Source organism: Canis lupus, chromosome 12 (assembly GCF_011100685.1).
Source record: "Canis lupus familiaris isolate Mischka breed German Shepherd chromosome 12, alternate assembly UU_Cfam_GSD_1.0, whole genome shotgun sequence".
In the NCBI taxonomy this organism is placed as follows: Eukaryota; Metazoa; Chordata; class Mammalia; order Carnivora; family Canidae; genus Canis; species Canis lupus.
In genome coordinates this window covers 15,489,140-15,505,952 of record NC_049233.1, presented here as the reverse complement: position 1 = coordinate 15,505,952, position 16,813 = coordinate 15,489,140, and the positions used below count along the sequence as shown (strand labels likewise).

Below are 16,813 nucleotides of genomic sequence, written 5' to 3'. Positions count from 1 at the left end.
TTAAAAACACAGTAGAAAATATCAAATGTCACATCAGAAGGTTGAGTATTACTTTATGGACTTTCTTTTTCTTTAGTTGTAAACATACATGCACATGCACAGGTGTATATGATGCATTTCCTTATAAAATTTCTTCTCATAGGTTCAATCAGACAAGTTTCAAAGATGCTCTATGAGCCAAAGTAATCCCCAAACTAGATCTTTGCTGCTATCATTTATTAAATGCCTAAAAATTTCCAGGGCTGTTAATAATGATGCTTAAAAAAACTTTTCAGGAAATTACAATAACAACACTCCCAGTGCATGAGTCAGCCAGAGGACAGTCTTCATAACAACATTTCTTGAGCACTGCTCATACATTGGATATTGTGCTAAGTATTTTTCATATATTATCTAATCTACTTCTCATCACAATGCTCTGAGGAGGCTACTATTATTCTTCCTATTTTTCAGATGATAGCTGAGGTTTCAAGAGACAGAGTAACTTGCCCCTGGTCACTCAGCTAGTAGAACTCAATCCCATGCCTGTCTGGTTCCAAAGACAAGGCATTTGACTACCATACTACAGTATTTTCCAACAACAAATCCCTCGTGGAAAGCTTTGTGATTTGCAAAACTTCCTTTTGCTGTCTCTTTTGAATGTTCTTCAGTTAGCACTAGGATAATTTAAGCCCTTTTGATCCTTCTAGAAGGCCGATAAGGGGTGTTTCTATGGTTATGGGTGTGTAGGGTGGGGTGTTGTTGGGGGAAGTTGATTCCTGCTCTGATTCTACAGAACCTGTTCCGTCCTCCTACAGACTCTGCCCTAACAGGCCCAAAGTCTCAGATTCTGAGCTAAGCCTGCCTATCCCCTCAGAATGAATGAAAATTAAGCTATATTGCTAAACTGCTCTCCCTAAAGAAGGAAACATAGAGACTGGGAGAAAGATCTGGGTGTGGGGAGGCTGGTGCCAAGGGACATGAAGTTGGGCAGGGTGTTGAGAGGGAGGAGATACGCATAAAGATGGTGAGAGCTGTGGGCGAGCAAGATGAGGATTCTCTTCCATCCTCTCTTTGGAATCTTCAGGAACATCCTCAGCCTAATGCATTGTCGAATTGAGTCTCAGTATTCTGAGTATATAAAGAAACAAGTTAGTACAGTGTGAACAGATCTCTTCACCATGAGACAGTCAATATATATTCTCTCTCTCTTTCCCTCCCTCCCTCTTTCTTCCCTTGCTCTCTCCATCTCACCCTCCTTCCTTCTCCCCTCACCCCGTCCTATCTCTCTTTCTCTTTCTCATACCCACCTACTCATGAGACATTGTATATGCATTTATGGAAACATTTTCCTTACATAGCTATGTATGGTCTTTTTTTTTTTTGGTATATTCTAAACTTTGTATATGGAATATGTATTGATTTTATCTTTAGAAGAAATGAAAGCAAATGGCTCTTTATCAGTCACTTTCCTCTTAGAGTTTTAGAGGGAGAAGGAAGGGAGAAAGATTTGTGAGGACAGGGAATATATGAGATCTGAGATCTAACTGATCTAACAGGGAAACCAGGGGTTCCAGATCTTTCCATAGTCCATGGTCACTAAGGGATGATTGGTTAAGGGCATTAGAAAAGCATAAATATAGCATTGCATTTCCTTTCTGAAATCCCTCAAGGGAAAAGGCATGGAGTGGGAGTACAAGTGCTGGGGTGATGAGATAGTTTCCCACGTTCTGTGTTCAGAATGAGAAAAAAGGTTGCTTTAAATATTAGACGGCGGGGAAATGGATATTGAACAGGAGCTGCTTATTTTAAATTACTATTATCATACTTGTATGACATCCCCACCACCCCCAGCCTCTGCTGATTTCAGATGATCTCATTCTCTAAATCTCAAATTGATATTTTATAGAGGATCTGTTTCACATATGGGTTGTTTTGTGTTTTTTGTGTGTTTTCTTGAGATGAGGCGAAGATGTTAAATGAAGAGAAATGAGAAAAGGAGAGGATTGCCAGAGGGTCTGGGCTCCTTCACCCAATTCAAGGAACATTTAGGAAGTGCTCACTTGAAACTAGCCACTGTTTAAGGTAACAGCAGATCAAAGAAGAAGGCGGAAACCCAATCCATCAGATGCATGGTTTAATATAGCATGTAACATCCTAGCAGCAGGTTAGAATCACCCGGGCCTTTTGAAAAACACTGATGCCAGAGCTACTCCCCAGACCACTTGATCAGAATCTCCGGGGTAGAGTCTGAGCATCAGTATTATTTTTTTTTACTAAATTTTTAATCTTAATTTGAGTATAGTTAACATACAGTGTTTTATTAGTTTCAATACTTTATACATCACCTGGTGCTCATCACAGCAAGTGCACTCCTTCAGCCCCATCACCTGTTTCCCCAATCCCCCCACCCATCTCCCCTCTGGTAGCCATCAGTTTATTCTCTATAGTTAAGAGTCTGTTTCTTGGCTTGTCACTCTCTTCCCTTTGCTCATTGGTTTTGTTTCTTAATATCCACATATAGGTGAAATCCTACAGTATTTATCTTTCTCTGACCAGTATTTTAAAAAATCACTCGAAATGACTCTACCATATAGCAAAGTTTGAGAACGACAGTCTAAAAGCAAATGTGAAGCTGGCAGGTGGTTGCAGCTCCACGTGCTGTAAGCTATGAGAGGAACGTGTGAGTCCTGGTTGGCCAGGATCGAGGAGGAAGAGATTAGTTTGGGCCTGGGATGAGATGGCTTTATGAACGAGTCACGGAAGAAGGAACAATTAAGCTAAATCTGGAACGATTAAGGGTTTACCAAATCAGACGAAGAAGAGGGTGGGGTGCAAAAAACTCAGTCAGTGCCAAGGCCCCGAGGCCTGAAATGCCAAAGTACACCCTGGAGCTGTGTGGGGAGGGACAGGCGGTGGATGACTTTGCCCAGGCTGCCATAACAAATACTACAGACTGGGTGGCTTCAATGAACAGAGATTTATTGTCTCTCGTGCAATGAGCACGCGGTGTGGAGCATGTGGAGGTAGTGATTTGTTCTTCAAGAGCTGTGGACCAAATGATAGGGCAATACAAGAAAGGCTTTACACATACACAGGAGTCTTGCTAAGACTTGGGGACTACTTGATATGCCAGGTGGGAATGAGTGGGAAAGGGCGACTGGATTAAAAAGTAACTCAGGGGTGTAGCTGGGAGGATGGTGTTTTATTTATTTATTTATTTATTTATTTATTTATTTATTAGATTTTATTTATTTATTTATTTGACAGAAAGAGGGAGAGAAAAAAAAGAGGGAGAGAGAGCACAAGCAGGAGGAGCAGCAGGCAGAGGTAGAGGGAGAAGCAGGCTCCCCGCTGAGCAGGGAGTCCAATGTGGGGCTGGATCGAAGAACCCTGGGATCTAGACCAGAGCCAAAGGTAGATGCTTAACGGATGGAGTCACCCAGGTGCCCCCAGGTGGTGTTTTATAACAGAAACGGAGCACTGGGTGTTATGCTATATGTTGGCAAATTGAACTCCAATAAAAAAAAAAAAAAACATAAAAAAAATAAAATGTTAAAAAAAAATACAGAAATGGAGAGGTTCTTCTTCAGAAAGGGAAGGGAGCAGGGGAAGAGTGAGTTCCCTGTCAGGTTTGGTGGGAATGAGGTGATAGAGGACCTCCAGTGGAGACCTTCAGCAGAGCCCTTGAGACACAGAACTGTAGCTGGAGACCTGGAGAGGAAGCCCATCATGGGGAACAGTGGGTTGAAACCCTGAGCTGTTCATGGCCCAGAGACAACAGCAACACTAACAAAAGGGGCAACAGGCAGCTCCTGTTTCACTGTCGTTGTACACTAATCTGCTCCTATTCCCCCAGTACATAGGGGTGCTTCTGGAGGCCAAAGATCAACGGTGTCTTGGCTTCTGCTCCTGCCCCAGCTAGGATGGCCATGACCCCTAAGGTGCTGGCTCTTTCAAAGGCTGCCATGGGCTGTGTCAAAGTGTTGGGGACCAGTATCTCAAGGGCTGGCAGGTGTGTTGTCCTTGGAGGACTGGAAATCTGAGCTGCCATCAAAAGGATGGTCATTTAGTTTCCCCTAACATATATTTCAACATTCTGCTGAGGAGAAAAATGTGGTCTCTAGAGGTACTGGGGACTTCCATGAGAAAAGAATGACTATGAGTCTCCTTGGGAGCTCTGTATAAAGGCTGCCTTTCCATTGTGCTCCCTTCCTTTCCAGAAGCAGATCTCACCTAAAGCCTGTGCTCCACTATTTGGACCACTAGGCCAGGAAAGCTCCTTGAATGATACATGGAAAAAGTACTGGATTAACAGGAGACCAGAGTACTCAGTTTCTTTCTTTTTCTTTCTTTCTTTCTTTTCTTTCTTGGGAGGGAGGGAGGAGATGGAGGTGAGGGAGGGGGGAGGGCGGGCGGGAGGGGTGGAGGGGGGGGGGAGGGGGGGTGGTGGGGGAAGGCGTGCCGGAAGGAGGAGGGCGGGAGGGCTGGCGGGAGGTGAGGTGGGAGGCGGGAGGAGGGCGGTAGGAGGTGCGGGAGGTATGAGTGGGGGCGGATGTTGCTTGGTGAGTTCTTGGATTCTTTCTGTTTCTTCTTTCTTCTCTTTTTCTTTCCTTCCTTCCTTCCTTCCTTCTTTCTTTCTTTCTTTCTTTCTTTCTTTCTTTCTTTCTTTCTTTCTTTCTTCTTTTTTAAAGATTTATTTTATTTGAAGGGGGGCAGAGGGAGAGAGAGAGTTTAAGCAGACTCTGGGCTGAGCACAGAGCCTCATGTGAGGCTGATCCTGAGATCAGGAGATCACGACCCTGAGAACATGACCTGAGCCAAAAATGAGAGTCGCATGTTAAACCGATTGAGCCTCCCTTCCCCCACTGTGCTCAATTTCTAAGACACTCAGCAAATCACTTTGCAGACACTGAGAAGAAATAGACCATGAGTCTATTTCATCTCTAGAGTGAGAAGGTAGATTATATGGTCTCTAAAACTCCTTGAAGTGCCAAAGTTCCACGATTTATATGTTCTAACTGAAGCTCACACCAAATGGGCAGGTCAGTCTGAAACGGGTAGATTTGTGAGAATGGACAGGTGAACTGATTCTCTTCATGCTGTTTTGCCCTCTTTGGCCTCAAAATTGGTTTCCTTCCCCGTTTTCCTCTGTCACCTGATGTTTACTCGGAGAACTATAATCAACAAAAATTGCTGAATGTGAGCAGTTTTGGCTAGATTGACTTCTGGGCAATTAAATCAAACAGTTGCTCTAAGAATATATTTGCCCTTTCTCAGCCACTGAGGCACCACAGACAAACTTCTTCTGTGGCAGTGGGCCCCATTTGCCAATTCATGCAGGTAACAGGCAGGCTTTTTCCCTGGTCATGGAAGTTTTCCTGCTGTGGCATGAAAGGAAGGCATTGTCAGTCTTATTATTATTTTTGAATGAAAATGTTTTGAATCATTTGTTTGATGACTCTTCCTCTAGAACTTGGTAGCGTGGTGACTAAGTTCAGGGAGGGCCTTACAGGGTAAGCAAGGCCTTCTGGTAATTATGGGAGGATATTTTTTCTTGAACAGCAAATGCCTTCCTTGACTAATTCCAGGTGGCCAAGGGACAGGCATTCCATGCTCCACTGCTCAAATTTTGGTTCTTGAGACCTAAACATGAAATTGGAGAATAACAGACCCATGTTGCAAAGGGGGAAGTACAACACTGATGCTTCTTCATATGCAAATATATGCATTTGGTATCTTAAGATACTGGGTATAGGCTAACCTCTGCTTTTCCACATGGTCCCTGACCTAGTACTTCAGACTGCTCCAGAAAGTAATGCAGAGGAGTGTCTCAGATGCTGCTAAAGACTGGCACTGGGGTGAATTAGGATGTTTTGGGGCACATGTACTTCCAAAGATCAGAAATAATACCATATTTTAAAAATTCTGAGTTCCATTTCTCCTGTTTACTTCTCTTTTTCTTTTCTTTTCTTTCTTTCTTTTTTTTTTCTTTGTTGTTGTTGAAGGGATTTATTTTATCTTATTTTCTGCAATTCTCCAACAAAAACCAAGCTATTAAGGAGATTAGGCATAGTTTTAAACCCATAGACAATATACCTTAAAAATGTATAATGTCATAGGAGAACCATGGAGAAATGATCTTTCTGAATTCTGAGGTTAGAAGGAAATTGGAGAACCCATAGTGTCCATCCCCCTCCTTTTCTGCCTCCCTCCCCCTGCCCCACATTGTTCCTTGGTCGGGGGTTCACATAGATTTAGGGAAGCCATGCTTGGTGTAGGGACTGCAAGGCCAACTGGTTTGGTAACTCCCTTTAGAAAGACATTTCCAGCACCCTTCACAGTCATGTGGGTCTTTGCGTGTCTATTCTTCTTCTGGGATTTATTAGTCTTGCGGCTTTCGGGGGGGGAGTGGTTGGTGATGGAGGTAGGTAGGTGAGGGGCTGTGAGTGGTATCTGCGATGCTTGATTATTTTCTTTCTTTCTTTCTTTCTTTCTTTCTTTCTTTCTTTCTTTCTTTCTTTCTTTCTTTTTCTCCATTCTGCCTCCTTTTCTCTAATTAGCATTGCATATGCTCCAAAAAGTAACAAACATTTGAAAAGCAAGATCTAATCATTCATCAGACTTATTTTCTAAGTTAAATAGCACAAATTTCTTAATCTTTGCTTCAAGTCTTTAAAAATATTTTTAGAAGTCTGATGAATTGTCAGTTTATTGCTAACTCCTAGAGCTTTTCTCGTTTCACAACATCTCTCAGATTGTGAAGATGCCTCTCAGATCAGCTCCTACATAACTCAGAGCAGAAATACACGTTTGTCTAAAAGCCCTGAGTGACCCCTCACCTGCCCGGAGAGCTCTTTTTTAGAGCTTCACCTTAGGAGCAAGCATCCTGACAACAGCAAGCCATAATCAGCAATGGAGATGACAGAGAAGCTGTTAAAAGCAAACAACAGACTGAGCCAATGCATCAGGCTGAGGCCAGTTATAAAAAGATCAAGGAGCTCTATACCACTTTTTGGCTCCTGGGCAGCCAATGGGTTTTAAATACCTTAAAATCAATAATTGATTTTCATCATGAGGACCATGGGTCATTTAGAAAAGATGATCCTCAAAAAAGAATATGAGCAGTATAATCCATTTAAAGAGTTGGAGAAGTGTGTTTCTTATTCTAGAATGCTTTCCAACCAAGTTTATTCAAGCACATTTAGTCTTGGCATGAAAAGAGGTCAGTTAGCTAGCAATTTGCTGATATATCCTGTTAGAAAAATGTAAGCCAAGAGATTTTTTTTTTCTCTTAGCAGTACAAAAAGATAGGGAAAGTGGGGCAAGGGGGAAGAGGAAGGCCAAGTCTCCTTGGGTCATTAGAAATAGGTAGAGGACTGGTAAGGAGTGGAAAGGATGTGCCTGGCTCTGGGTTTTTATTCTGCTCAGGAACTATTTTGAATACTCAAATTGAGATCATATGGCAATTTCTGTGTTAAACATGGTGCTATGAGTCCTCCAAATATGTATAATAGTGTAGAGTAGGAGAAAGTAAAATTGGGGTTTCACCTCAAAAGTACCTTCCCAAATACATAGTAGCTACCTGTCTTTTAACATAAGTCATCCTATCTAGTGGAATGTACAGGCTTCCAAGGACAGATGGGGTAAAGTTCTAGGAAAGTGGCTAGTTTGAAATTATACCTATATTAGTGACTTACTCAGCTTTGTTGTCAAGTTCATCTTTCTCAAGATCACTTTTTGTTCATTTGGATCTTTCTCAAATATGGAGCTTAGGTCATATCCCTCTTGAGGTTGTCAACTTGAACTAATCTAAGCCCTGGGAAGTTCTGCAAATGTGCGCAATTAATTATTCATTTAACCTTTATGTAACAAATACTGATTAAGTGCCAACTATGTGCCAGGCAGGTTCTAGACCTGAAAGAAGTGGACCAAAATTCCCACCCTAACAGGAGATCACCTTTCTGGAGGACAAGCATAGTTTCTGTATGTGCTGTATTCTTTTGTTTCTAACCAAAATGAAATCAAAGAGAGTGAAATGTGAAGCCAGAACAACAACAACAACAACGACAACAAAATACTGATGAAGAGAAAGGGTCCAGCTATATCAGGGCCTCGGAAGTGAACTCTTCCCAGATCTGGCTACAGTGGCAGGATTGGCAGGGAAGCTACTAGAAATACAGAGTGAGGCCTCACCCAGGGTCCTCTGAATTAGTAGTCCAGGTGTGAGGTCCAGGAATCTATACTCTCTAAAGCTTCCTAAGTGATGCTGATGTGGCCAGTACAGAACTGTGCCCAAACTTGTGTTTAGAAATCACTGAGCTAGTTGTTCTCCTGATGTTTATATTTGTCAGCATTCTAGCAGTAAACAAAAACATATTCAGTGTGTGTACAATGTACAAATGTGTGGTCAAGCTTTTGGGAAATTCCAAATGATGGCATAGAGCCCTGAGAGTGGTCAAGGGGGTAACCATTAACATCTCCAAGCCTTGAAGGAGTGGGAAGAGCAGGGAAGCACAAATCTGGAGGCCGAGAGAGCTGGGTAGAGAGGGACTCTGGACAGGAGCTGTGACCAGCTGCTCCCTCATGTCCTGATTGAAGGGTTTCCTAGGACATGGAACTTTCAGTGCGAGAACTGGGACAGTCTCAGAAAAACCAGGATGGTTATTAAATGCCAGTGTTTTGTTTGTTTGGAGATTTTATTTATTTACTTGAGAGAGGGAGAGAAAGAAAGAGAGAGAGAGAGAGAAGGAGCACAGGAGCAGGCAGGAGAGGCAGAGGGAGAGAGAGAAGCAGACTCCCCACTGAGCAGGGAGTCTCATGCAGGGCTCAATCCCAGGACCCCGGGATCATCACCTGAGCCAAAGGCAGATGCTTAACTGACTGAGCTACCCAGAGGTGCACCCCTCTTTGTTTTTAGGATAGCTCAGTTTCGTAATTGAGAGCCTCATGATAAATTCTAAAAGCATTTAAAAACATATTAAAAATCTAATTTTCTTCACATTTCCCCTCTGTTTAGGCCCTGGTTAGAGCCATCCCTACAGTATTCTAATTCCTGGTCCTTATTCAAGACAAATAAGCTGAGGCAAAGAAGTCCCATGATAGGATAGGAACTGAGAGCTCAAAGAAAGTGCAGCCCAGACAGGTCATCTTGGTGACCAAAGATGGGATGGCAAGTGGTGAAGGATGTGGATCGTCCTCGATACAGCCCAGATCCCCATCTCTTGCCACATCAGGCCTAGACATGTGGTACTTGGCTCCAAATGCAGAGCTTATTACATGATGTTGTCATTGCTTGTTTATTACTTGTCTCCCTTGGTAGACAAAGATCATTGAGGATGAGGGCCCAGCCATCTCAGGATTTAAACTGGGCCTGTTCCATGGCAGCAGCCCAGTGACTCGTTGGGTAATATCCAGGACACAAGGGAGGTATATTTACTCAAGATTTGTTTCTGTACTTTCTCTACTCATCACAGAATTTGACTTTGGTATCACCTTTGAAATATATAAGGCACTTGAGGTGGGGATGAAGGAGTAGGGCGCCTCACATTATAGGAGAATTTTCTGCTAAATAAATTTTCAATATCATTCACTGAAGATATGTCCTGAGGACTCCGCCAATGCCGGACTGCGTGTGTACCCAACTCCAGAAGAATCAGGGTACAAAAATGAAGACAGCCCCAGGGCCTCCAGATTTAGCTGGCTTTCTGACTCTCACATGGACTTCACCCTTCCTTGTTTGGGGGATGCCAGGCTCATGAAAAACGGGGCAAAGATTGGGTTCAAGTAAGTGACTGAAGCTTCTGTAGGAAAACTTGCAGGAATCTGCTGATCCTGTGTGGTGTTATCAAAGGTAGAGAAAAGGATGGCAAAGAAGGAACTAATACAAAGTACTTATTTCATGCCAGGTACAGTGTTAGTGTTGCATATGTCCAAATGAATTTGTTCCATGCCAAACTATTATGAGATTAATTATCATTTCTATTTACAAGTAAGGCTGAGATGTGGTTGTATAGCTTTTTTTTTTTTAAAAAAAAACAAGATTTTATTTATTCATTAGAGACAAAGAGAGAGGCAGAGACATAGGCAGAGGGAGAAGCAGGCTCTCTGTGGGGAGCTTGATGTGGGACTTGATCCTGAGACCCTAGGATCATGCCCTGAGCTAAAGGCAGTTGCTCAACCACTGAGCCACCCAGGTGCCCCATGGTTGTATAGCTTATCCAAAGTCATATAGCCAGCAAGAGGCAGAGTTAGGGTCTGAAACCAGGTCTATTAAACTTTAAAACCTCCATCTTCATTTGTTAACACATAGTTCTGAAGCATCACAGCTGCCTTCTGAGAATCTCTGGACTGGCTTCCTGGGCTACCAGGTTTCTTTCAATTTCAGATGTTCCTCACAGTAAGCATGACCAAGAAATGTGAGTTTTTCCAGAAAAAGCCTACTAGATACATGGAGCTAATAGTGGGGAGGTGAGGGAAGCTCTGTAAAAGGATGTCAAGAGCAGCAGAAACCATGGGCTTGGGGCTTCCTTATATTATCAGGGGGAAGATATCCCATTTATAAGTGCTAATGATGTCTCTGGTTCAATTTCACCAGCATTAATTATTTACAGAGAATTAACAACTGGTGAGGATGTCCTCACCTTGGATGGCCAACAGCTGACATTCTGTAGGGCCCAGCCTTAGTATTTGGGTTTAGTCTTTTGAGGATCAGTGCCCTCTGGAGGTTGAAGTCAGAGAAGCAAATATTTGCAAGAGAGAAAAAAGGATACTCAAAAGTTTTCTGCCTCTGCTCTTTATCTAAGTCCCTGCCTCCAAGTGAATTAGAACAAAGGCTAGAGGACTTTGGAGGGACATTATTTTCTAGTGGAACCCAAGTGTGAAATACCATGGAACCACTGAGGAAATCAGGTGGTTCCTCAAATCTGAGCTCCAGGTGCTAGTTTGTTCTCGCTGCTGGAACTTCCCACATGCTCTACCCTATGTGCCTGTGTCAAGCTAATGAGGCCTCGGGAGTAACGCTCCACCAAGGTGGATTCCCAGTGAAAAAGCAGTACCACTACACATGGAGGACTCAGTACTAGCGTTGAGTGTTTTCTTTGGTAAGAAACAGGCCTGGAGATCAGATAGAGATTAGCTAGCTCTCTGACTCTGTTCCTGCCTGGCAGTCCCAAGGCAGTGGTGGCAGAGGCTGGAGGGAAACCAGCTTAACATTTATGAGTACCGGGATCCCTGGGTGGTGCAGCGGTTTGGCGCCTGCCTTTGGCCCAGGGCGCTATCCTGGAGACCCGGGATCGAATCCCACGTCGGGCTCCCGGTGTATGGAGCCTGCTTCTCCCTCTGCCTGTGTCTCTGCCTCTCTCTCTCTCTCTCTCTCTCTCTGTGTGTGTGACTATCATAAATAAATAAAAGTTAAAAAAAAATAATTTACTATGATAAAAAAAAAACATTTATGAGTACCTACTGTGTGCCAAGCCCTACGTTAACTCACTGACTTCCTTAAGAAGAAGAGTGCCATCTTTTGGCTCTTTTAAAGCCCTGGGTTGAATTTATTTCCAAATGACCAATTTGTCCTTTAAATAGGACAGCCCATAGTAAGGAAGAGCTGCTTCAGGTGAGAGTGTACAGCGAGAAAATAAAATGGTAGCACAGTCCCAACAGGGTGAGCCTGGTGAATCTTATGCCAGTGGTTAGGGCGGAGGGGCATGAGGGGGATTCCCAGTCTCTAAGCCTCCTGCTTTTTCTTCCCAGCCAGAGTGAATTGGGAGGTCAGACTTACCATCAGGTCTAGGATGCTTTTGCTACTAGTCTGGCCCTGACTTGAACCCCCATTTGGATAGCTGGGCTTTGATTATGCCCCTCAGTTTCAGATCTGTGCTTTTTTCCTGTGACTAAAGCCTTTATGTGGTAACTGAAGTGGACAATTGGCCTCCCCACCCATGTGCCCCCCAACCCATGCCATTTCGGAATTCAGTGGTTCAATTTGCAACCACTAGCACCTGTGTCCACTTGCCTGCTGGCTTTCTCTAGAAGAAGGAACCCACTCTGGCCATGTGCTTAGCAAGCCAGAAGTGCTGGGGAGCTGATGTCCACCTCCCTGGTAATCTTCAACCAATAACTGTAGGAACTCCAATTCATCTACAGAATGTAAAGATAATGTGAAACCCAGTACCTCTGTAAGATCATGCTCAGAGGCAATGCTTAGAAGGTTTATTCCTTTGGTGTGCCCACAAGTGTTGTAAAGGCAAAGATTGGGCCTTTACTAGTACTGCAAATCCAATGCCAACTCTAGATAATAGTTTTCTGAAAATTGCTGCTGTGGTGTTGGGCAGAACAGTATAGCATTAATTAGAATCTAATTTTGGTGGGTTTAACAGACTGTAATTTCTTCCATTCAATCCTGGTAACTCAATAGTTTTTATATTAGTTATCATTTGCTGTGTAACAAATTACCCCAAACTTAGTGGCTTAAAACAATAATCATTTATTGTCTCTCACAGTTGGTGTGGGTCAGGAACTCAGGAGTGGTTCCTCTGGGTGGTGGATCAGGATCTCTCGTTAGGTTTTAGTCAGATGTTGGCCAGGGCCGCATCCATTGGAAGGCTTGATTGGGGTTAAGGATCCACTTCCAAGGCTGCTCATTTACATGCCACCCTATAGGTGAGATGCTCCAGCTGTTGTTCATGTGAGCCTCTCTGGGATGCTCAGCTAGTTGAGTGTTCTTATGGCATGGTGGCTTCCTGACCCCAGAGTGAGTAATCTAAGAGGCCAAGGTGGGAACCGCAGTGCCTTTTCTGATCTAGCCCCTGAAAGCACATACTGTCATTTCTATTCTATTCTGTTGACCACACAAACCAGTAAGGATTCAGTGGGGAGGAAGACTATAGAGGGGTATAGACAGCAGGATATGAGGGTCTCTAGGAGCCACCTTGGAAGCTGGTTACCATGGATTTATAGGGTAAAGTTCATTTGACACAATGTTTTGAGTGACAAACAAATGGAACAACAGATCCAAATTACATTGGAAAGTGCCTGTTGACAGGATAGCCGGAAACATTTAAAATGTTTTACTTATTTTATAATTTCTCATAATGTTATCTATGACAATGGATAATGATCTGTGACCTATTTGTCAGCCATTCTACGGCCCATAGGAAAGCTTTGCCTTAACATGGAGGTGGAAAACCCTAGACATGTATGTATTGAGTCACACTTGAGCACAACAGAGAGTTTTGCTTTTGACGAAGAAGAGCCAGTTCTCGGATGACTGCCTTCCTTTTAAAACCCTAAAATCCATGAGTTCCCAGAGATCTAAGTCAGAGCCTTGAGTGCAAGAGTCAGGCTAGGCATGGTCTGGGTATTGCTACCTGCAGGCGTGTTCTGGGCCAGGATGTGGCTACACAGTTGAGCCCTTTGTTGTGCTCTGGGCAGATGGAATCCACTGGCCTGATTGCTTCAGGGCTCATTTCCTGAACGGGAAGTTTCTACCACCTGGTGGACGGATCTCTCCAAAACTAACAGGCCTCACACCTCTGAACCTTGAGCCCTGTGCTGAGGCCTGAACCCTGGAGACCAACAGAGACAAACTGTGGACACATCGTCAGTGGTATCAAATGCCTCTCCTCCAAGAAGGTTTTACATTCATTAACTTCCTGTTACCAGAGATCAAGTTCCCCCTGCAGGAATGGGGAAAAACAAAACAAAAACAAAAAGCCCCCACACTTAAAGAGGCAACACTGAAAGGACCCAGGGAAAGGGCAATGGCAGGAGCAGGCAATGCTGAGCTTTATTTCTCAATCATGGACACAGCCTGAAAGCCCCACCTTATCTTATGGGAAGTAGTCCTGTGAGCCATTGAAACGTTCAGCGCTATGGTATGTTTGCTTCATGCTGTAATCTGGTAAAATACATTCCCTGTTAGCTTTTCCACAATAACGTTCTCAGGGTGATATCATTTGCCCCTGGCCACTCTAACTAGAATGGCAAGCCCTCCCTCTTTTCCTCTCCTGCTTTATTTATTTTTTCATAGAGCTTATGACCGTCTGGCATGTCATCCCCTGTCCATGTATTTGTTTATTTTCTGATTATCTCTTTGCCTATCTAAAGATATAAGGTCCATGAGAACAGGGGTTTGGTCTGTTTTGCTCTTTGCCACATTCCCAGAGCTTAGTAAATGCTCCATAAATAATTGCTGAAAAATAGCTTTTGCATTGAGTCAGCTAGGAGAGGTTAAATGACATTCTGCGAGGCCTTTTGTTTTTTTTTGTTTTGTTTTGTTTTTTGTTTTTTGTTGTTTTTTGTTTTTTGTTTTTGGCCTTTTGTGTTCCAAGTTGGTGTACTTTTTATCATGTGCTGCCTTTTGGTTTTCTGTAACAGGAGCCCAAAGCCCAGATTTTAGGAATCTGAGGCCACAGAGTTGCAAAGCTGGATAATGGAGGAGCCCCCACTAGAACCCAAGTCTTCTGGAATTTAGTTATTCAGACTGGATTCTGTTGCCATGGACAAGCTAAGGGTGTTGCTCCACTAATACAAAGGTAACATTTAGGTTCGAAACCGTCCTCTTGCTTTTCCCACTGTGGCCCATTTGCCTCTCAGTTGGTTCATGGGTCCGTAAATGCACCTGGGGTAGAACTCAGCATTGTTACATTCCACACCGGTGCCCATTCCACCTCTGTTAAAAACATGGCACGTAGGCACAGAGCTCGAAAGTAGTTACACATGGCTACTCAACCATCTCTATCTGGGCTTCTTTGTGGGAAGAGGTTCCGTCTACACCTTGGAGCAAAACATTGAATCAGTGCAGGCATTAAGCCCTATGGAAGTTGAGAATAGATCATTTGTCCTCTGTGTGTCTTTTCAGGGTCATTTGACGATTCCTTATTCATCTTCTGCTTCACCACGGTTTTCTTCTTTGCCCACACCTGGCTTTCTTCTTTGCCTCTCTGCCTGCTCTCTCCCGAGAGCTGCAAGTAGCTGCCAGGATTGAAAACACCCAGTGAACCCCCAGGAGCTTTGGTTGCCAAGTTGTGGAAGCTGTAGCAATCATTCCCTTATGGCCGTTCGCTCGTAGAACCAAGAACAACCAAATACATCAGCTGGGAGCCGACCCTCATGAGCAGATCTTGGTCCAGCTTCTATCTCTGAAACAGCTTGCTGGGGAAGTCTTTCTTTTGAGAAAAAACACATGTTTATACTCAAACAATGCAGTTCAGCATGTTCCTCCTGGAATAGTGCTGGAGCCCGTGAGCCTTTTGTACTCACTTGGTGGATTTGTTGCACTGGACTCACCTTGCCCTTCACTGGTGGCATGAATTTCCTTTCTAAGTTCTCCCTCTGCTCTGCACCTTAGAAGTAGACAAAAACAGACTGCCTAATCAACTACTTGAGAATTGCACCAATTAGGCAGAAAATAAATGAGGGATTTTTTTTTTTTTTGTCCCTGGATCATGAGGCATCAAGTGATTGCAGAGTTTAAATTTAAATTTTCCCAATAACTTATCACATTTCCATGTTTTTTTTTTCCCTTTAGAAAGGTAGTATAAAGGGAGGAGAATCAATGGAAAGAGCTCATGAGTTTTGGAATGTGGGTTCAAATCCCACATCTGCCATTTATAGTCTTTGCATCCTTGAGTGAGGTGGCTAACTTTTCAAAATCTCCTTTTTTGTTTCATCTGTAAATCAGGCACAAGTAACAATTATCTTGCAGAACTGTTGTTACTGTTTGAAGAATGTGAATATAGAAACTGACAGTGCCCAGAAGATGGCAGGGTCTTCACACATTGCAGTGAATAGCATTAATTATTAGTAGTAGTATTGTCAAGTACATACTGTGTAGGTCAGGATTAGGGTAACCACAGTCTAATGGAAAGTGAGAGAAAGCTGGGGGAAATCTTCCTAACCGCTTTCGTGTTCCTTGGACAAGTCAACCTGACTGGGCCTTTGTTTTTAATATCTTTAAAAGTGGGGGAAATGCCATTCTCCTCACTTAAAAACCAGAGAATTGGTATTTTGGAGAGCGCACTATACCAGACACTGTACTTGGTTTTCCTGAAATGTAACCTTTCATCTCACAACCCTGGGCTGTTGCTCAGAGTTTACATGTAAGGATCCAGGATCTCAGAAAGGTTGAGTAATTTAGCCAAAACCATAACACTAGTGAGTGGCAGAGTTGGAATTGGAGCCTGGATTTTTTTGACATTCCTTTACACATCATTTATAAAATGAAATATCATATTAAAACTTAATCAGTACTAGGTTTATTAGTACTATTTTTGTCAAGGTCTCACCGATTATGTTATAAATACAGGCTAGGTGATTTGGATACAAAGAAAACAGGAAATAAACCCTGGCATTGAGAGACTGAGACTCTCTTAAGGATCTTATGTTCTTTGGCACATAAAACTTACCTTCCTAAAATAGAAATAATGTTCTCACTAGAAAAAAAAAGACATTTAAGAAATGTAATTAGTATTTCATTTAGAGAAGGAGAAAATATAAGACAGGCTACCTCAAAGTGGTGTGCAGATCAAATGAAAGAATATCTACAAGAGGAACTTGAAAAATAAAAGACATGCTTTAGGTATAAGGTGTTGTTCTCTATTATTATTAAAATCTACTATGCATCTATGATGCTGCAATCCCTGCAGAAAGAAGACCAAAAGACAGTACCCCCTGTAAGATGAGGTGCAAGGAGTGTTGAGTAAAGGGTAGAACACGAAGAGCCATAAGGGTTCAGAGAAAGACCCACCATGGTAATGTTCACATATTGTCTAAAACTCAAAGATTCCTAAAGTGAAGGACCTTGGAGACAATTCACCCTCATGGTATTTGAAGT

General features: G+C 43.0%; 1 protein-coding gene across 2 annotated transcripts in view; it reads left to right on the top strand.

The window, feature by feature from the left end:
• The window catches only part of ADGRF1 (adhesion G protein-coupled receptor F1), a 133,984-nt gene that overhangs the window by 28,780 nt on the left and 88,391 nt on the right, over positions 1 to 16,813 (top strand). The window contains exons 1-2 of one of the 2 annotated variants that reach the window (XM_038554261.1): positions 9,649 to 9,765; positions 14,356 to 14,513. The gene's annotated coding sequence lies outside the window, so the exon portion shown is untranslated. Of the gene's footprint in view, positions 1 to 9,648; positions 9,766 to 14,355; positions 14,514 to 16,813 lie in introns of those variants that run through there. The other variant, XR_005367801.1, reaches the window with a different exon arrangement.